This window comes from Alexandromys fortis, unplaced genomic scaffold (assembly GCF_014885135.2).
Source record: "Alexandromys fortis isolate MF-2015 unplaced genomic scaffold, M_Fortis_MF-2015_v1.1 scaffold_6, whole genome shotgun sequence".
Classification (NCBI taxonomy): Eukaryota; Metazoa; Chordata; class Mammalia; order Rodentia; family Cricetidae; genus Alexandromys; species Alexandromys fortis.
In genome coordinates this window covers 24381628-24405001 of record NW_026067902.1, presented here as the reverse complement: position 1 = coordinate 24405001, position 23374 = coordinate 24381628, and positions in this window count along the sequence as shown.

Sequence of the window (23374 nt, the reverse complement as noted above, 5' to 3'; positions counted from 1 at the left end):
AAAATGCAAAACTGGAAATATTTCAATTCTAAAGCTACCTTTCTCTGGTTGCTGCCAAGGAATTCAGCCTCTTAATGTAATTTGTGACTCAGATTATCTTCTTCATAAACATATTCCTTTCTATAGAATTAACTGTGTCCTCTATCATCTGACATAATAAACGAAAGTCATTTCTTTTAAAGACATCAACAGCTCGAGGAAAAAAAACAAGTTTTCTCCCTAGAGCTGGGGGAGGACTTTTGCTTTGCTCTTTAAAGCCGTTGCTGTGTTCCAAGAAGATATTAGGATCAGTTGACTGACAAGAGAAAAAATTTTCCTGGCAGAGAAGGAAGCCAGAGGAGATTCATATGCAGACAAAATTTTAACTATCAGGTTGTTTGTATCTCCCATGTCTACTCTAATATGCCAAGCTGGGATAAATCAAATGGGCTCTAAAAATGGTAGATAAAAATGTGATTTTGCAATAATTCTGGAGTTTTGCAGACTATCTATCTTCAACATGCCTTTCCCTGCCAGTGTTATTTATTACCAGACAAAGATAAACAGCATTTTCAATATGCTCAGGAAAACTCCTAAGAAACTCTGCATTTGAAGGGTTATAAAGATAGGGCAGTTTTGCTGAAGTGCCAGCGTGAGGTTAAGGAGACTGAGCCACACAGGGAGACACCTAAAAGCTGTTGGAAACAAGCACGGGAAGTAAATCAGATGATGTAGTTCAGTGCTTGGTGGATGGGTCCCTGTAGCAAGAAGCTGCTTGTTTGTTTTCCTGGGTGCCTAGACTCCCGAAATAATCACAAAGAAACTATATTATTGAAATCATTGCTTTGCCAATCACTCAAGTGTATTGCTAGAGAGCTCTTACATCTAGTTTAACCCATTTCCAGTATTTTATATTTTACCACAAAATTCGTGTACCCATCGGCTCCATGGCTTCACTCTGACTCTGCCCTTCTTTCTCCCAGCATTCAGTTTAGTTTCCCCCACCTAGCTCTGTTCTACCCTATCAGACCAAGCCAGTTTCTTTATTTACCAATGGTATTGACAGCATACAGAGGGGAATCCCATATCAGGTCTCTCTTTAGGTGGCCATAATCACAAGGGTCATCAGAATTCAAGCATCCCACACAGGATGTGGAACTTGCAGGTATGTATTTTGCATCTGTTCTTTTTAAAATCTTCGCAGCTGGTCATATACCACGTATATAAGAACTGGATTCCAAGCACAAATGTAGAGGGCACAGCACACATGAGTAGACATCAGAAAGTATAGCTTGAAGCTGAAGGATAGATTCCAGGTTAAGCTTTGACTTTGGAACTATTCAGTTTTTTTTTTTCTGGATTTCTTAGCACTGATCAGATCCATGTGAGATTGTGTAGAACAGTAGTTACAGGGTCCATCTGTAGTGCAGATTCCATTCTATGTAATATTTGTTGAAGAGTTTAGGGCCTCTTGGTTTTTTGAGAGTCAGAGGAGTGGATGGGATGTAGAGATGACTCCACTTTTAAGAGCACTGGTTGCTCTTGAAGAAGACCAGCTTCTGTTCCCAGTACCCAAATGGCAGCTCACAACTGTAACTCTAGTTCCTCATGTATTTTTATTTTAGAAATTCACTTATAATTTTTTTGGTCTCAGTTTAATTGCCAGTATATTATTTTGTTATTTGGAAAGATTTTATCCAAAATGCACAATACCTTATTTCCTATAATAAACATTTAGTAATTGATAGGAGACCATTTTTCATTATATGTATTTGAGTTTGTCGTAGATGTTTCTTCTCTCTTTCTACTCTCAAATATCCAGGTTGGTTTACTTTAAACCACTGATGATAAACAGAACAATTTCCCATACTAATAAGCTAAGAGTATCAGAAAGGATTCATTAGCCTAGTTAACATGGACAAAAATTATTTACATCTTAGAAAATTCTGAAGAATTGTAATAATTATGCTCAGTAACTTTTAGCTTACTTTTCCTTGCATGGTATGAACGTGAATTTAGGGATTATGAGATCAAGCTCTTATTTGATATCTGAGTACAGTTAACTTAATTGTTTCTTAATCTCCTTCCTTCTCTAGGAAGCAGTTCTTCAGATTGCCCCCTTTCTCTGCTGTTAATGGCTATCTCCTCATTGATGTTTAAGGACAACTCCAATTAACTCTAGAAAAATCAAGGTGAGGGCCTGGAACAGTGAACTCCATGGGAGCAGGAGCAGATTCAGATTAGGGTCTTTTGCAGAAGCATGACTGGGCCACCAACCTAGACCAAGCAGGCCTGAGGTGGCAAGCTCCACAGGAATGGGACTGAGCCAGATACCTACACTGGAGTGGACCTGAGAGGGCAAGCTACACAGGAGCAGGTACAGGCAAGCAACCACTGAGCTAGTGGGCCAGAGACAGAGACTACTGAGGGTCTGGGTGTGAGTCTGGAATTTTCGAGGGAGTAGGCAGGAACCAGAGATCTCTGTGGGTCCAGGCATGAGTCTGGGACCACTGAGGGAGTAGGCCTGAGCCAGGACCTCTGTGGGTCTGGGCGCACCCAAGTCTTGGGACCTCCAAGGAATTAGATCAGAGCCAAAGACCTTTGCAGGACCAACCCCAAGTCAGGGATCTCGGCAGGAGCAGATCCAGACTAGGGAAATTTGCAGAGGCCAGAATGAACCAGCGACCTGGGCCAGAGCAGGACTGAGAGAGCAAACTCCATGGGAGTGAAGCAAAGCCTGGAAGAGCTGAGTGACCTCCAGGAACACAGAGTGACCAACAGGGTAACAAGAACTGTGGCACAGACTGTACCATGAGAAACAACCATCTGAGCCCTGGATTCACTGGCACCTGGAGTTTTGGGAATCTCAAGTGCTGAATATATAATAGAGGAAATAGACTCATCGGTCAACGAAAACAAAAGCTTAATCCAAAATTTGCAGGAAATGTTAGTCACGATGAAAAGACTAAATCTAAGAATAATAGGTATATAAGAAGGAGAAGTTCAAATCAAAAGCACAGAAAATATATTTAATAAAATCATAAAAGAAAACTTCCCCAACCTACAGAAATATATCCCTATGAAGATACAAGAAGTATACAGAACACCAAACAGACTATATCCAAAAAGTCCCCTCGCCACATAATAATCAAAATACTAAACATGCATAATGAATATCAAGAGATGCAAAATAAAAAGGCCAAGTAATATGTAAAGGCAGACCTATCAGAATTACACCTAACTTCTCATTGGAGACAAATGAAAGCCAGAAGGCTGCGGTCAAGCGTTATGCAGACATTAAGAGACCATGGATGCCAGCCCAGACTATTATATGCAGCAAAACTTTCAATCACTATAGAAAGACAAAATAAGATATTCCATGACAAAACCAGATTTAACCAATATGTAGCCCCAAACCCAGGCCACATAAAACACTAGAAGGAAAACTCCAACCCAAGAAAGTTGGCTACACCAAAAAAAAAAAAAAAAAAAAAACCAACCAAACAAACAAACAAAAAACCCACAGACAATTGAGCAGCAAATCCTAAATAAGAGAAAAAAATGCATAAATGAACATCACCACAAATGAAAACTAAATTAACAGGAGATAGCAATCACTGGTCATTAATATCCCTTAGTATAAGTGGACTCAACTCACCTATAAAATGTCACAAAATAACAGATTGGATACGAAAAGAGAATCCATCCTTCTGCATATGAGAAACACACCTCCACCTCAAAGACAGACATTGCCTCAGAGTAAAGGGTTGGGAAAAAATTTCCAATCAAATGGACCTAAGAAACAGGCTGGTGTAGCTATCCTAATATCTAAAAATATAGACTTCAAACTAAAATCAATCAAAAGAGACAAAGAAGGACATTTCATATTAGTCACAGGAAAAATCCATCAAGAGGAAATCTCAATACTGAATGTCTATGTCCCAAATAAAAGGGCTCCCTCATATGTAAAAGAAACACTTCTAAAGTTTAAATCATATATTAAACTAATAGTGGGAGACTTCAAAACTCCACTGTCACCAGTGGACAGGTCAGTCAGACAATAATTTGACAGAGGAATAAGGGAACAAACATATGTTATGACTCAAATGAACTTAATATATCTATAGACCATTCCATCCAAATATAAAAGAATATACCTTCTTCTCAGCACCTCATGGAATCTTCTCAAATATTGACCACATACTCGGTGGTAACAAAACAAACCTCAACAGATACCAAAAAAATTGGGGTAACCCCATGTATCCTATCAGATCACCATGGTTTAAAACTAGAATTCAACAGCAATACTAAATCTAGAAAGCTCACAAACACTTGGAAATTAAACAATGCTTACTTGAATCATCAATGGGTCAAAGAAGAAATAATGGGAGAAATTAAAGACTTCCTAAATATCAGCGAAAATGACCTCACAACATACACAAATATAAGGGGTACCATGAAAGCAGTGTTAAAAGGAAAATTCATAGCACTAAATGCCTACATAAAGAAGCTGGAGAAATCCTACACTAGTGAATTAAAAGAACATTTGAAAACTTTAGAACAAAAAGACGCAAACTCACCCAAGAGAACTAGATGGCAGGAAATAATTAAATTGAGAGCTGAAATCAACAAAATAGAAACAAAGAAATCAATACAAAGAATCAATAAGACAAAGAGTTGGTTCTTTAAGAAAATCAACAAAATAGACAGACCTTTATCCAAACTAACCAAAAGATAGCGAGGGAATATCCAAATTAACAAAATCAGAAATGAAAAAGGGGACATAGCAACAGACATGGAGAAAATACAGAGAACCATCAGGTCATATTTCAAAAACCTGTACTCCACAAAATTGAAAAACTTGAAGGAAATGGACAGATTTCTGAATAAATATCACTTACTAAAATTAAATCAAGACCAGATAAGCAAATTAAAAAGACCCATAACTTCTAAAGAAATAGAACAGTCATCAAAAGTCTACCAACCAAAAAAAAAGCCCAGGAACAGATGGTTTCAGCTCAGAATTCAACAAGATTTTCAAAGAAGAACTAATACCAATGCTCTTCAAATTGTTCTACAAAATAGAAACAGAAGGAACATTTCCAAACTCTTTTTTATGAGGCTATAACTACCCTGATACCCAAACCACATAAAGATATTACTAAAATAGAGAATTATAGACCAATCTCATTCATGAACACTGATGCAAAAATACTTAATAAAATACTGGCAAATCAAATCCAAGAACACATCAGAACTTTCATCCACCATGATCAAGTCAGCTTCATCCCAGAGATGCAAAGATGGTTCAACATATGAAAATCTGTCAATGTAATCCACCATATAAACAAACTAAAAATTAAAAACCATATGATCATATCTTTAAATGCCCCCCCCCAAAAAAAAAACTTTTGACAAAATACAACATCCCTTCATGATAAAGGTCTTGGAGAGAGCAGGGATACAAGGAACATACCTAAACATAATAAAGGCAATATACAGCAAGCCAACAGCTAACATCAAATTAATTGGAGAGAAACTCCCAGTGATCCCACTGAAATAAAAAACAAGACAAGGTTTTTTACTCTCTCCATATTTATTTAATATAGTTCTTGAGGTCCTAGCAAGAGCAAAAAGACAACAAAAGGAGATCAAGGGGATAAAAATCAGAAAAGAAGAAGTCAAACTCTCACCATTTGCTGATAACATGATAGTTTACATAAGTGACCCCCATATTCTACCAACAGAATTTCTACAACTCATAAACACTTTCAATAATGTAGCAGGATATAAGATTAACTCAAAAAAAAATCAGTAGCCCTCCTGTACACAGATGATAAATGGGCTAAGAAAGAGAAACATCACCCTTCACAATAGCCACAAACAGCATAAAATATCTTAGAGTAACTCTCATCACCCATGTAGAAGACTTATATGACAATAACTTTAAATCTTTGAAGAAAGAAATTGAAGAAGACACCAGAAAGTGGAAAGATCTCCTATGCTCTTGGGTAGGCAGAGTTAACACAGTAAAAATGGCAATCTTACCAAAAGCAATCTACTGATTCAATGCAACGCCCATCAAAATCCCAGGAAAAATTCTTTCACAGACCTCAAAAGAACAGTACTCAACTTCATAAGGAAAAACAAAAAATCTGGGATAGCCAATACAATCCTGTACAATAAAAGAACTTCTGGAGGCATCACAATCCCTGACTTCAAACTCTACTACAGGGATACAGTACTGAAAACAGCCTGGTATTGTCATAAAAACAGACAGGAGGGCCAATGGAACCAAATCGAAGACCCGGATATTAATCCACACAGTTTCAAACACCTTATTTTTGACAAAGAAACAAAAAATGTCAAATGGAAAAAAGAAAACATATTTAACAAATGGTGCTGGCATAACTGGATATCAACATGTAGACAAATGAAAATACATCCCTATCTATCACCATGTACAAAATTCAAGTACAAAAGGATCAAAGACATCAACATAAAGCCAGCCACACTGAACCTTATAGAAGAGAAAGTGGGAAATATACTTGAACGCATTGGCACTGGAGAACACTTCCTACATATAACGCCAGGAGCATAGATACTGAGAGAAACAATTAATAAATGGGACCTCCTGAAACTGAAAAGCTTCTGTAAAACAAAGGACATTGTAAACAAGACAGACAACAGCCTACAGAATAGGAAAAGGTCTTCACCCACCCCAATCTCCAAAATATACAAAGAACCCAATAAATTGGTTATCAAAAGAACACATAATCCAATAAAAAATAGAATACAGACCTAATTAGAGAACTCTCAACAAAAGAATCTAAAATGGCTGAAAGACACTTAAGGAAATGCTCAAGACCCTTAGTCATCAGAGAAATGCAAATCAAAACAACTTTGAGACTCCATCTTATTCCTGTAAGAATGATCAAGATCAAAAGCACTGATGACAACTTATGCTGGAGAGGTTGTGGGGTAAAAGGGAACACTCCTGCATTGCTGGTGGGAGTTCAAGCTGGTACAGCCCCTTTGGATGTCATTGTGGCGATTTCTCAGAAAATTAGGAAACAACATTCCTTATGTCCCAGTAATACCACTTTTGGGCATATACTCAAAGGATGCTCAATCGTGCAACAAGAATATATGCTCAACTATGTTCAAAGCTGCATTGTTTGTCATAGCCAGAAACTGGAACTAACCTAAAGCCCCTCAACCAAAAAAATGTATAAGGAAACTGTGGTACACTTACACAATAAAGTACTACACAGCAGAAAAAAAATAACGACATCTTGAATTTTGCACGCAAATGGATGGAGCTAGAAAACATTATTTTGAATGAGGTAACCCAGACCCATAAAAACAATTGTCACATATACTCACTCATAAGTGGTTTTTAAACATAATGCAAAGAAAAGGAGCCTACAAATCACAATCCCAGAGAACCTAGACAACTATGAGGTCCCTAAGAGAAACAGACATAGGCCTAATCTACATTGGAAGTAGAAAAAGACAAGATCTTTTGAGTAAATTGGGAGCCTGGGGACCTGGGTGAGAGATGGAGAGGGGAGACACAGGGAAAAGAGCAGAGAAAAATGTAGAGCCCAATAAAAAATTGATAAAATAAAAAAGGAAAACTCAAGGTGGGAATAGCAATCTCATTTTTAGGTGGGAAGGAATAATATACAAGAAATATAGTGGTGTTGGATTTAACAATTAAAAGAAACTCTAAACTGCTAAATAGAGCCCTTTCCACCACAGAATATGTAGACATGTGGAACTCCCGAAAGGAAGATGACCTAACTCATAAGAGGATGATCTAAACCCTTGACCTATATTAATCTACCTATTCCTCTAGCAAACATATGAATGGGCACAGTATTATCAGATATGGATTCATGGTACTGATGAGAAAACTGAGTAGGAAGGAGATCATGGAACTTGTTAAATGTCATACAAACTTATGAGGACATGTATAAGACAGTTCCTGATTTCAGGACCCCTAACTTAGAAAGAGAAGAACTCTACAGCATTGGGAAACAAGACTAGGATTTCTGAAATATAAGTCATTCAGATGAATTCTTTAGACATTTTAATATACCCTGGTCTTAATAGCAGTGAGAATTTGGAAAGAGTTCACGTATCTTGATTTTTTAGACATTTGGCCCAAAGATCAAGATGCTTTTTATGCTCTGTAATAGTCATCTGAAATATGGATCGCTTAAAAATGCATCTCAAACTGACTCAGACAGATGGTCTGAAATAATCTGAATCATCTGTGGGCACAATGAGCACTTGGTTAACCGTCAGCAGGTGAATGAGAATCCCTAATACAAAACAAAGAGATTCAAAACTGCCGTTATTGTGCCATAAACAAAAGAATGAGAGTGAGCGAATAATTCAGAAGAGGCCGTCTCGATGCCTTTAAAAGTGGGACATGCAATGCCTTGGGCTGCAAACAATTAGTCCTGCATGTCACAGAAGCTGGAGAGTGACAACACCCTGTGACAGCTCTGAACGATGAGCCTGTGCCCAGGAGAACGGCATCCAGAAACTGACTTGATTTGATACTTCTCTTTGTTTAAAGCAACCAACACTTCAGTGATCTAGCGTACTCCGGGGTTCTATTTATCTGCTCTTACTGTAATGCTATTGTTTCAGAAGAAATAATGGGTAAGTTAAATAACACAACCAATGGCACCTCAGTATAAATAAGGCTATGGGAAATTTTACATTGCTAAAACCCGATATATTTATCTTTACTGTCTCTTTGAAGTTAAGAAGTGATTGGATTCTTTCCTCCCCTTATCTTACATGCTGTATGACTACAGCATGAACTACAGTTTGCACCCTGACCCCATTTTTATCTAATTATAGTTTATTCTATAAATTTCATGTTGTAGGCAGCGTCAATTACTTAACATTAATGCATTTCACATATTTTGTTTAATTGATATATAATATGAATCCTGATAGATTCACTCTATTCTAGAGAACCAGGATTCTTTCCTCTCTCTTTCACATCTAAGCTGTGTATAATCTTAGTTATAACACTCAAAAATCTCATAAATGTGTATAGTTCATGAAGTCTAATTTCTATGGTCCCAGGGACATTTGTATTCCTTTTGAGACTAAACCTTAGTGTTCTGACTCCTGTTTCAGCCATTTCTCTGGTCTATAATACAGTCAGAATAAGAGATTTTTTTTTAAATTTTGATCTTTCTTTTCACAGTAAATAATTACATAATAAAAAAGTCAGAGCTCATTGCAAAAGTTAGGGGTGTGGTAATCACAATCCACATTCATGTGTGCAAAACACTCTTACTGTCAGCTGTGAGAACTGGCTCTGCAACCACGGTTCTGATTAGTGAAGAACCTCAGCGGGTATGCATGTTCTTGACCCATGGTGAGGGTCACTGTCATTACCTCCCGGGGAGTATCGCTTTAGCAATCTTTTCTTTTCTCCTCCTCCTTGATCTCTTGCTCTATCTGTCCGTATGTGTCTTCATAATTTCTTACATAAGAAAAAACAAACTTGTATTTTTTAAAAAGCAACTACAGAACCCTTAAACTGAACTAAAAATGCTGAACGAAGGACAAATGTTTGGCTTCACTTAGATGAAGAACCTAAAAGGGTCAGATTCAGAAAATCAGGGAAGAATAATCACTAGGGAGTACAGCTGACAAATAGGGTGAATTTGAAAGGGTGCAAACTTTAATCCATGCTGTGAATAAATTCTGGATCTGTAGTGCTTAGCATAATGAGTATAGTTAATAATACCATGATCATATTTTAAGTATACTTACCACATGTATACACATGCTCAGTTGTATATAGTGATGAATGTATTATTTTGACTTTGGTGAACAGTGTATAATATATACATATACCAAATCATTCATCACATTGTCTGTCTATCTATCTATCTATCTATCTATCTATCTATCTATCTATCTATCTATCTATCTATCATCTGCTATCTATCTACATACCTACCTACCTATCTAATTTTTTTGCATGTATGGGTTTTGCCTACATACATGTCTGTACACAACAGGCATGCAGTGCCTGTGAAGGTCAGAAGAGAGTATCAGATTCCCTGGAACTGGCATTATAGATGGCTTTACGACATCATGTTGGTGCTCAGAACCAAACCTGGTCCTGTGGAGAGCAGTCAGTTTTCTTAACTCCTGAGCCATCATTCCAGCCACTAGTACATATATTTTTTGTCAATCAATTATGTAAGGCTTTGAAAAGGCAAAAATATTAAAACAATGACCCATAATATTTCTCAAAAGAAACTCTCAAAAATACGTTTAAAAAGTTAAAGTGTTTCCACTTAAATATTGCACAAAGTGACCAGCTGAGCATCTTCCAATCACATTGCACATATTCAGGCCAAACATTGATTTAGAGCTCTATGGATATGTAAATAGCCATATGAAGTTGGCATTACTGTTGTTTCCCTGTGGATATTGGCACAATATAAATAAATACATAATTTTGCGTGTATCAAGGAAGGTAGATACAATGGAAATTAAAGATTCCACATGGAACAGATATCTGATTGAATCAGTAAAAATGATTCATTAGCAAAAGTAGAATTTGAAAGAAGAAAGCTGAGCAGTAATGGGCCAAACACTTTGTAAGTCCTAGTTCAATGACAGGAGTTACTTGTTACGTATTTTATAACTTTATTTTTAATTTATCTTGTCTTTTTTTCTGATCTCTGAATCTCATCAAAAAATCAGAAATAGAAGATGTCTGAATGTGATTAGAAGGGAAAACGTTTAAGAAAATGTAGGCGACTCATTTGGGTAGCCTACGAAGGTGGGCTTTGCCTTAGTAGGGAGCAAAATTTCCAATAATTAGTGTTTTTTTTTAATTTAGTCCTCAGATCTGTGTTCATTTCTTTTAGCTTAAAGGATATTTTTTAAATAAAACTATGGTCTATATCATTGCTTTAAAATTGATTTGAATTTAGAGCTGGGGTGTGTAGTTCAGTGATAGAATGCTGGCCTCACATGTATGAAGCCTGCCGATTGATATTCAACACTGCAATAGAAACTAATAAAATTTAAGGCTTATTCAGAACATCCTGTGGAATTACACTAACCTGAACGCTCAGGCTCAGTAGCTCTGGTCTGGGGCCTCAGTACAGATTTGTGGGTGCTGCTGCTGCTGCTGCTGCTGGAACACAGTTTGAACACTGGGCTCCTGGAGTGTGAATATACTTCCTTTAGGTGCTTCAGGAAAGCAAGTACAATGGCTTATATGTGAATGCTGGCGAAGAACCCTATAAACTATAGCCATGGAGTAACTGAAATATTATTAGACGTCTCAGAAAAACTCAAGATTGTGTAGAGAAGACATTTCCTCTTTCTCTGATGGAGCGTTAGCCTTCCTATATGGTAAATTTCATAGCTTTTTGCCTTCTACTTTTCACAACACAGTTAAGATATTAGAGGGGAGGGTTAGGGCTGTGGTCTATGCTAGTAGAGACACTGCCTCAAATAGAACACACCTTAATTATTAGCCCATCACACCAAAATCTATTTCTGTCAAAAATAATCATGGTGCACTTTTCCCCTAAATCTTACTACATTTCTGAGTTATGCAATAATGGGCTCACACGTACCCAGTGAGAAGGATGTCATTTTTCTCTAACGTAAAGCCAATCTAAGGTTTGGCAAACCATAAGCTCTATGGCTAGGTTTTTCATGTAATTAAGTATGTTTTGTTGTTGTTATTTCTAAATGATTGTTAGAATATAAGAAAATGATAATATTCCATTAAGGTTATGTGGCATTCAAACTTCTGCATTTAGAAGTAAAGTTCTATTGGAACACAACACTCTTTACTCATTTGAGTGCTATATATGGCTGCTGACACTTTTCAAAAGGAAGACAAATATCCATAGCAGAGACTTTACACGGCCCATAAAGAGAAAATATTTACTATTCAGCCACAGGAAGAATCTGCCGGTCTCTTCCATAACAAAATGTCAAAAGCAGTGTGTGGTATAATGTGCAAATTTTCTTTCCCACAGTTCATTTATTGACTAAGGATCAGATTAGTACTTATATTTTGTTTAGTGATACTGTTTAACTAAATCTCTCTTTAAGAAGAGACTTAAGTGGAATTTGTACATAATTATTTTTTTTCAAGCCCAGTAGGACCTTAGATGCTGGGAACTCTGGTGTATTGTGTCATGATCATGAGAGACTTGGGTATGTAAAATGGAATACCCTTAGATCTGGAAAGACTCCAAATGAATCTAGTAATTATATGAGTACTGAATAGAAAGGAGTAAAAATATGGAGGAGGAAAAGTAAGAAGAGAAGAGGGAGGGGAGGAGAGGAGAGGGAGGGTAGAAGGTGAGAAGGAGAGAGAAGAGGATGGAGGGTAGAGAGAGGGGAAGAGAGAAAGGGAGAAGGAGAGAAGAAGGGTGAGGGGAGGAGAAGGAAGGAACAGGAAGGAGAGGAGGAGAGGGAGGAGGAACGGAAACTGGGGGAAGAGGATGGGGAGAAGTAGGGGAGGAGGACTATCAGGAGGAAAGAAGAAGGAATGGGATAAGATGTGACTAAGTGCCTTAGGGTGAGAACCTTCAAGGGAGGAATCTTAAGATCTTCTAAGAGTTAGTAAATGACATGAATAAATGACATGAATTAATGATGTTGGAGAAATCTAGAAATGGCAATTTCACATTTAGGATAAATCACAGCTTGAATCTGAAGAAATTAGCAGAAAATGCTACGAAAGGCACTATGATTTCAAAGCAGCATCAATAAGAGGTCTAAGGTTTTCCTTTCCAGATCTCCAGCAGCAGAAAAGAACAGCTGATGCATGTTCTATAACCAACACATACTTGTCGAATGGTGGTAAGCTTGCCCAAGTCAGTCAACGTGGTGGGATGCATGAGAAATGTCCTCCACAGGCTCATGGGTTTGAATACTTTGTCTCCTGTTGGTGCTTCTGTTTGAAGAGATTTGGGGACCTTTAGGAGTTGAAGCCTTGTGGGGCCAGAATACCTACTCCTCAGTGTTGCTGTGAAAGCTGCGTTTCTATAAAGTTTGTAACCAGCATGTCACAGGACCTTGGCCAATGGCTAAGTACGGGGCCCTGGCTGGTCTGGAATTCACTATATAGACCAGGATGCCTCAAATTCACAAAGATTCATGTCTCTGCCTCCTGAATGCTAGGAATAAAGTCATGGTTCATTATGTCTGGTCTGCTACCATTACTTCTCTTTCATCCTTTAAAGGATGCTGTCAAGCAGAGAAGAGATATTCAAATAGGGATGTGTTGACTTTTTTTCTTTTTCATTTATTTATTTATTTTTAAAAATTACTGCCTCCTCTCCACTTCCATTTCCCTCCCCCTCCTCCCACACATCTCCCCTCCCCCTTCTCCCCTGCCCCTCTCCCCCTCCCCCCATTCCATTCCCCCTCTCTCTCGAGAATGATGAGCAGTCCAGGTTCCCTGCCCTGCAGGAAGTCCAAGGTCCTCCTGCTTCTATCCAGGACCAGGAAGGTGAGCATCCAAACGGGCTAGGCTCCCACACAGCCAGTTCATGTATTAGGATCGAAACCTAGTGCCATTGTCCTTGGCTTCTCATCAGCCTTCATTGTCCGCCACGTTCAGGGAGTCCGGTTTCATCCCATGCTTATTCAGTCCCAGTCCCGCTGGCCTTGATGAGCTCCTAATAGATCAGATCCACTGTCACAGCGAGTGGGTGCACCCCTCGTGGACCTGACTTCCTTGCTCATGTTCTCCCTCCTTCTGCTCCTCATTTAGGTCTTAAGAGCTTATAGAAAAAGTCTCTCAACAATCAATGTTAACCCCATATCAAACAAGGTGCACCATCTGAAACGTTCCCTGAAAGGAAAACCAATAAGACAAATTGCCTTCATTGCTATGAGCCAAGATTATTGCAGAAGTATGTTTCTTTTACTCATGGTAGCCTTAACATTATCAAGCCTAGGAGGCCCTGGAGACACATCAGCCTTGCCCTGTTGTAAGATATTACACAGAAAGAGCACAACCCATTGATGATTACAATCAGACCCAACTATGATGGAGATAAAAAAACAAAGGAGACAGAAGGAGAAAAATCTACGTATTTCCCAAAGAATGTTGCCTGCTGAGAAAGTTCTTTTTCTCTAAGCCTTTCAGCAAATGTAGGGTTCTGCAACTGCCTGTGTCTTCCCTCTACATTTAAAGACTTGACAGACTCAAAAAGGAAATCGAACCTTTAGCTCTGGCCTGTCCATGACCTTCTTCAGAGGTTAATTGAGATAGGAAAGAAAAAGTAGCAAATCTTTCCCTGCTCGATTATAGCGCACATTTCCCAACCCTTCTTCTTCTTTTTTTTTTTTAAACATCATTATGAAGCATTAACGCTAACCGTAAAAGGGACTGGATTTATGAAACTCCTCATAGCTCACACAAGAGACAGAGAACCATAAAAGTTAGAAACTGGATTTTTCTTTTTTTCTTTTACTGTGTGTGTGTGTGTGTGTGTGTGTGTGTGTTACAGCTTTGAAGCATGCCCACTTGCATGACTAACATCTCTGAGTGAGACAGAAGGGCATACCCCTCCCATTTAGAGAGAAACACATTTAAATTGAAATTGGAACAATTCCTTCCAAGTTGACATGGATAAAATATATTAGAGATACGACTAGGGATTCCAGCTCATTGTCCACTGTTCTTCCCACCAAAGGATGTTCTCTTCATCCATGAGCCTCCAGGGCAAAGGGTAAAGAGCAGAGAGATATGGACAAAGGCAGCCTATGAATGAACCTCCAGGCCTGAACTGAGCTAGCCACAGGCATGGTCATCCTTATATGAAACACATGCTCTGATGACATTTATCATGTTGGATGTGCATGTAAAAGTGACACTAGGCTTGAGGGGGCCTGGGTCACATTCATGGAAAAGGTAACTACTGGTGCAGTTCAATCTTATTTAAATCATGTGCCCGTCCATGGGAAGGGATCTATTTTTATGAGACATTAACTTTAAATCACATTGTATTTGTTTCACTGAAAATAAGCTGATTTTATATTTGTATTTTGTATGCATAGTTTGCAGCCTTTAATAAGTTTCATCTTGATTGCTATTGTATACAGTGACAGACTTTGCAGAGATAATGGAGTAAACGTGGTGTCTAAGGTCTCCTCTACAGGTGACCCTGGTGTAATTGCATCCTCTTTTCTTTTGATGAGAATTACATCTGTCAAAGTGTTGATTTTCCTTTCATGAGATTTTCCTTTCATACACTACCTACTGCACTAAGGAAGCATTGTAGTTTATTTTTGATCCTATGCTGGTTTCTTCCCTGTCCGGCTGGAGTTGGTGAGCTCCCATTAGCTCAGGGAAACTGTTTCAGTGGGTGAACCCATCCTGGTCTTGACCTCTTTGCTCATATTCTCACTCCTCCCATTCTTCAACTGAACTTTGGGAGCTCAGTCCAGTGCTCCGCTGTGGGTCTCTACCTCTGTTTCTATCACTTGCTGGATGAAGGTTCTATGGTGACATTTAAGATATTCATCAATCCGACTACAGGGCAAGGTCAGTTTGGGTACCCTGTCCTCTATTGCGTAGGGTCTTAGCTAGGGTCATCCTTGTGGATTCTGGGGAATTTCTCTAGTATCAGGCAGGTTTCTTGCTAGCTGCATAATGGCTCCCTCAAAAAAAAAAAAATCTTTTTCCTTGCTTTCATCTCTGTCCTTCTTCCATGTCGACTATCTTGTTCCCTCAAGTTCTTCTCCCCTCTCCCCTTTTCCCCTCCTTTCCCCCTTCTTCCCTCCCTTCTCCCACCCCACCCCATGCTCCAAGTTTTGTCAGGCGATCTTGTCTATTTCCCCTTTCCAGGTGGATCTACACCCTCTGAATGTAGGTGACAGTTTGTATGGCTGGGAAAGACTGCAGGGCCACTGGCAGTGGCACCAGGATTTATCCCTACTGCTTGTACTGGCTTTTTGGAAACTCATTCTCTTTGGATGGATACCTTGCTCAGCATGGATATAGTAAGGAGGGCCTTGGACCTTCCCCCAAACAATGTGCCTTACCCTCTCTGAGGAGTGAATGAGGGGTAGGGTGTGGAGGAAGCTGAAGGGAATGGGAGGAAGGGAGGGAGTGGGAACTGGGATTGATATGTAAAATGAAAAAAGATAGTTTGTTTTCTTTTTTTTTTTTCAAAAAAAATAAAATAAACAAATAAAGGGGAAGACTGGACTGGAAAAAAGAATAGTTTGTTTTTCTTAACAGTCTTGTTACAAGCTGTTTTGAAACTCGAAAGTACTAATGTTAATAACATACCTGTAATTATTCTTCCACAGCTTATGCTGCTGTTATGTGTTATGTAAGGAAAATGGCTGAAAAGGAGAAAAAAGAGTCCTCAACTTGAGCTAATAGGTGAGAGAGAGACTAAATTATAGTACTTATGTTGGAAATACTATTCTCCAGCTTTTGAATTTTTCATTATGGCATGACTGAGAAAAAAATTGCACGCCTACAGATTTGCATACACAATGAATTTTAGTTAGAGGAATTGCACCTTATCAGAAGAAACTTGAAAAAGAGTTTTTTAAAAAGGAATGGAAAAAAAAAAACTCTCCTTTCTCTAGGCTCTTATCTTTTTCTTATGTAACAAAATTCAAATTCTTTTTTCCTGCCCACACCTTAAAGCAAAGAACAAGACACCCAGAGACCTGTTTACCATCCTCTGGTAAGGTTGTAGTCATTTGTTGTAGGTGGGTTTCAGTCACACATTTAAATGGTCACTTTTCATTTTAGAAGGTTTCCCAACAACTTTCACCCTTCTCCAACACCTCTCTCTCCTCCTTTCAAGCTAATGCTTTTTCTTCTCATTTCAACACAAGACTGAGAAATGAGAAAAGAAACTCTTTGCTACCAAATCTAATCCTATGTGCTTTGTCTTGTGTTCCTTTACATTGGGTGCTTAAGTTATTTTTCTGTTTCCATAATATAATATTCTGACAAAATCCACTGAAGGGAAAGGGGGTTGTATTGTGGTTTATAGTTTCAGGGGGACATAGTCCATCATGATGGAGAAAACATGGCAGCATGCCGGAAAGGCATGGTGCAAAGAAAAGGAGGATGGGTGGTCACATTGCAGCTGTACTCAGAAAACAGAGCATGTGCAGGAAATGAGCTGGGCTTTATAGTCTCAAGGCCTAGCTCCAGTGACCCACTTCCTCCAGTGAGGCTCCACCCCCTAAGGTTCTACAACCTTCTAAAATAGTGCCACTAGTTGGAGATCAATTGTTGAAACATGTGAGCTTATGGGAACAATTTCACACAACCCACAGTACAGGGTTCCAACATAAGGCCAGTGCTTCTATTTTCTTTTATCTTTAATTCATCTTTTTATTTTACATCCCAGTCACAGCCTCTCCACATCCTCCACTTCCACTCCTCAATCCCCTCCTCTTCCATTTCCATCCAAGAAAGGACAGGTCTCCTATTAGTATCAATAAAACATCAGTGCCTGATGGAAGCAGATACAGAGGTCTACATCCAAGCACTAGGCCCAGCTATGTAAGTCCAGTCAAGGAGAGGAAGGCAGGATTATATGAGCAGTGGGAGGGGTCAAGATTGTGATGGTTAATCTCCAATTAAAAAACATTCTTTTCTAAACCCTCACATCCTAATGTCGGTCTATGTTCTTTGTTCTATCTTTTAGTAAATTCCTCAAATGTCTCTGTGTCCAGATTCTCCACCTCCACCTCATCACTGACTTCTCTGCCCAATCGACTCCATTCAGGTTGTCTTCCCTGGTTACGCAGAAGCCATTTCATAGAGACTCCCTGAGCTTTCTTTCCATCTCAATATGTGGTCTGTTCTTAGCTTGTATCCTTTTTGACCAACCAGCAGCATTTGAAAGAGGTCATCTCTCTTCAAACTCATTCTTCAGTCTTCGATTTTAGAGATGTCCTACTGGGGTGGTTCTCCTTTTCCATCAGAGGCCTGCTTCGATATCTCCATTTCTAACTCTTTCACTTTCAGAGGTCCCTCCTCCCTTAACATTCTTCCTTCTCCTTTAGATCATCAGGTACTTTATTTTTGCTTTTCAATTTAAATGCTGATGCTTTTCAAATTCATCTCTAGATCAACACTTGCCCTGAGTTCCACACTCCTGTATTTAAATGAGTGTTTATGTCAATTGGGCAGACAGAAGAATCAAGAAAGGCCAAAACCATATATCTGACAATGTCAAAAAGCTCTATGTCCCCAAATCTGTAAATTGACACTAATCTGTAGTGTGATGATCTTTGGGTACAGGGCTTTGGGGGGCTACATGGCATGAGATATTAAGAGTGGAGCCCTGGGGTAAGGCAACAGCTTAAAAAAAATCAGATTCCCCAGGTTTTACTTTTCACTTCATTTAAATCTCTGTTCAAATGTTGCCTCCTAACAAAAGTCATTTTGGAGCATTTTTATGTGCCATGATCTGGTGTTTCTTTCTCCTTCGACTCATTTTATTCTTAACTATGGTATCTTTGTTGATTGACTGATGAACTTCTATTGCACCTGAATGCAAAATTTGGCTTCCTTTTATGTTTTGGAATCTTGGTGAGAAGTAAATAAAAGAAGTTGGCTCTTCTACCAAGGCAGAGTCCTCTTTTAACTGTCTGTCGAACCCAAGCTTTACTGCCATCTGTCTTCTTCCACTCTTATTCCCTATGCTGACATACTACCCTGAGCAAGATCCCAAATCATCGCCTAAGTTAAGGACACCCAACCCTAGTGCAACCTCTCCTCACAGATCTTTCCTGTCCTACGTAGTCTAAAGTAAATCCAAGGCCACCCCTCTTGTGACTCTGTGACATGTGTTTACAATCTTTCCTCCGATTTTCTATGTGTATTTCATGAGCATGGAGATCATATTTTCTGAACAAAAGTAGTTTTTAATGCAATACAAAATGTATCAAGTTATAGCAAACAATGAAGAAGCCATTAAACATGTCAATATAACGTAGGATAAAAGGTATATTCAAAAAAATTTATTTCAACTGATTGGAATGAGAAATTCTGGGAAAAGTCACCTAGAAATTGACAACAGTCAGGACTTCTCATTAAGAATAAAAGCATTCTAATGAAAATAGAATAGATTGCCAGGCCAGTGTTGGTGGACAACTTTAATCTCAGCACTCTGGGGGCAGAGACAGGTGGATTTTTATGAGTTTGAGGCCAGCCTGGTCTACAGGGCAAGTTCCAGGTCACCCAGCACTGTTACACAGAGAAACCCTTTCTTGAAAAACTAAAAACAAACAAAAGAATAAATTGAAACAGTTTGGTTTAATAAGCAGGGGCACTATAAATTACACCCGGTAGTTCATCTAGCAACCACCTCAAATATATCTCTGAGCACTGATTGGCTACTACTAGGAACCAGGATAAAAAGAGTGTACCAGGCGCTAAGACTAAACGAATTAGCCATTCAAATGAACAACTCCCCTGTGGCTGAGTCCCTCACAATATTGCACAGCAGTCCCTCAAATGCTACACTAGGAGAAATGCTCGGAGCAACTAATTTTTCCTTGGTTCCTAGACTGGCCTTGAGCAGCAAAAGGCAACTGGATTTATTTTGTTCTGGCAGCAGCTCGGTGGGAACATAAAGCAGCAATGCTTGGGAACAGAAGGTCTGGGAAGGAATTGGTGCTGTCCTGATGTACTGTAGGACACCCTCCACTGCTGACTGCAGGGAAGGCAGGAGCGATGTGAGCAGTAAACACTAACATTTTCAAAGAATTGTCTAATATTCATGGCGGAATCTATAAAAGGTGACTTTGAATAATCCTTTCCCAGAAAACCTGTAAAAGTTTTATAAAATATGCCACAAAAATGACTCACTGTGGATGTAATTACTGTGCAGCCTTGGAAACCGATGTAAAAAATGCAGCTGCCAGCATGTTAACGGCCACCTAATATATGGGTTGTTTGATTGGACTCTTTGGGTAAAACTGCAGAATTCCTAACCCATTGCTGCTATATATTTTATCAGGGACAAATTTAGCTACTTTCATTTTTTAAAATGCCAGTGTAGACACCACAGTGAATCAAGTCAGTGCTGCTTAATTGCTTTCACGCATTAAATCTAACACACTACTGCAAACACTAATTTAAGTCTTTGTTTATTTTTATTTTTTTGTAACAGCTGCAAATTTCTAATGCCTGAAGTATAAAATTTGGCAAGACCATTGATTTCTTAACAACAACAACAACAACAAAACCCTGCAAGTAGTACCTTAGAAGTTTCCTTTATGCACCTGGCAACTGTTTGGTGGCTTTTAAATATTATTTTCATCTTAAATTAATAATGTGGCAGGAAATGAGCTTATGGCCTGTATTTTAATTTTAATGACAACATAGCGTTTTGTGGGTAGAGCGGAAATGCAGTTTTTAGAAGCATTATGTGCTGTGTGTTTCCCCTACGCCTTTGGCCTTGGTTAGGACGATCAGATATACTGTCAATTTAACAGTTAATGTCAACCAAATAGTCAACTTTTGAAAAATGTCTTCTTATTATAAAATTCTCACTCTATAATCATCACCATTCTAGGTTTTAGTCTCATGGGCTGTCACCTTTGGAAAATTGAACATAAATTGAATTTTTCAAAATTGATTCTATGTTAATGTCACTACAGGTGTTTGCTTGTTAAGTGACCTTAGCAATGAATCTTTTGGAAAAGAGACCTCCTTCCCTGTTTTGTAAGTAGGTTTATCTGCAGAGTGTGTTTCCAGATACAACATTTTATTCAAAGCATAGTTCATCCCAACTATAGGCAGAGGGTTAGAATGCAAAGAAATGCTCTATGGATCTTCCTAATTAATAATTAGGAGCAGTGTAAAAGGTAGGAACAAATCCAGTAGGCACACACATAAGCTGAGCCCTTGGGTTCACGCTTGCAGTATGTAGTCCCCTTTATTCTCTGACTAAAGCTGCAGGCATGCGTACTCTGTTCTACCAATCTATGTATGCCCTGGAAGTTTATCAACTGAATTTTCAGTTTTATGCGATTGAAGCAATTTCTCGTCCTATTATAAGAGGTACTGTATCTGAATGCCTCTAATTTACTTATGGCAAATGAAACTATTTTGTGGAGAAGGACTTTCTAAAATCACATAAAACATGGTAAAGAGTAGGATGATGCTTCATGGTGATGCTCCTCAGTACACCAATAGCAGTAGATACTCTCTTGTGATTTGTAGTTATGAGTTCCGTAACTTCAGCTATTGAAACTCAAAGCATGCTACATACTTACTTTCGGTTCTATAGACATACATTTACAGATGTTTCATGAAGTTGAGTTTCTTTGTGCTCAAGTTAATCCAGGTTAAGGATCACAACGTTTTCAGCTAGTCTCCAGATTCACAGCCAATGCTGAGCCTGCAAGTTATTTCGACTGGAAACACAGCTTCAGCTCTTAATTAGCTTATGGGTTTTTTTTTTCTTAAGTCATCAGGGTCAGTGATTTGAAGACCCCAGTCACTAATCAGGGTAGAGGATGGTGAACAGCCTATAAGGTGTGTATATATACACAATGGAATTTTGCTTTTAGATGTGTGACTTTAAGATGGAAAGAAGATATATAGAAGCCAGGGTCCCAGAGAAGGATCACAGGGAAGCTAGACAAGCTAAAGGGGAAGAGGAATATTAGAATACATGTGATGTACAAGTAGAGAGGGAAATACTGGGGATCGAAAAGCTTAAGTAAGGGTGGAGGCAGAGAGATGGGAAGAGGAAGAGATGGGGAGGAGTTTATCAAAATTAAGGCTATATGAAAAAGTTATATGAAACCTATTACTTTGTAGGCTAATTATAATATATAATAAAAAAGAATTTGAATAGAAGTGCCCTCTGTGAGTGGATAATGCTGAACCCAGAAGCCATAGGCTATTCAATAAAAATCCTACTGCCAGAGATGGCAAACCTCCTAAGAGTTGTTGGTCACTAAGGTGTCCACAACAATATTGTCTACTACCACTGCTTTTGGTTGCCTGCCATAACTAGGTGGCAAATTCCCATTGCTGAAGATAACTCATGCCTTGGTTGTGGGACATAGAGAAATCAAACTGGGACTGAGGTAGAAGCCTTTGCACTGCTCTCTAGCTTTCAGAGTGGATCTAAGTGGCCTGCTGTTGGGGGAGGCAAGGAGGAAGGGAGAAGGGGAGGGGGAGGAATGGAGGAGTGGAGGAGGAGACAAAGGGAGGAGGAGATGTAGGAAGTCTTCTTGTCAAACTTTCTTTGGACCACCAGCCCCCAAATAATGACACGGAGATTTATTAATTAGGAAAGTTTGTCCTTGGCTTAGGCTTGTTCCCAAATAACTCTTATAACTTACATTAACCTAATTATATCAATCTACGTTCTGCCACCTGGCTCTTTTCATCTCCTCCATAATATACATCTAACTTCCTTACTGGCAAATCTGTCTTTCCTTTTCCAAGAGTTCCTATTCTTGCTCCAAAGTCCCACTTACCCTCTCCTGCCCAGCTATTGGTCATTCAGATCTTTATTAAACCAACCAGGTGCCTGAGACAGGGAAGGTAAATCAAGGACACATATTTACACAGTTTGCTCAAATATCTCACAAGAAGCGGTGGAGTGGATGAAGGAAAGAAGGGGTCAGCAGCCTCACCCAGCTTTAGACTCCACAGGTTGCATGATACAACTACCAGACAAGATACAAATATATAACCACATACTTACAGCTGCCTGATTGTTTTTACAGAAATGCCAGAAATGCATACATCTGTGGCTAAAACTGCACAGCTGCATGTGGAGGAACGCAACTAGACTTCCATCGCTCATCCTGTACAAAAACTCAACTCCAAATTGTTCAATGCACCCACACAAGACACTATGCCCTGAATCTGAGAGAGTCAAACATAGGAAATATGCTTGGACTTAAAGACACAGGAAAGACCTTTCTACAGGGAATTAATATTGCAGTTGTTAAGACTAACAATTGATAAATGGTACCACATGAAATAGCTTCTGTACGGCAAAGGACATTGCTCTTTAAGTAAAGATACAGACTAGAGAATGGGGAAAAAAACCAATCTTTACCAACTCTATATCTGACAGAAGCTTAGTTTTTGGAATATACAAAGGACTAAAAATGTTAAACATCAAGAAAACAAATAATCCTATTTAAAATCGAGGCATGGAACCAAAATTAAAGTTCTCAAAAGGTGAAATACACATACTAAGAAATATTTTGTAAAAATTTCAGCATCTTTAGCCACCAGCAAAATGCAAACTGAAACTATTTTGAGATTTCAACTTCTCCCATTCAAAGTGGTCAACATTAAAAATAATGACAGTAGGTTCTGGCAAGGCTGTGGGAAAGGAGG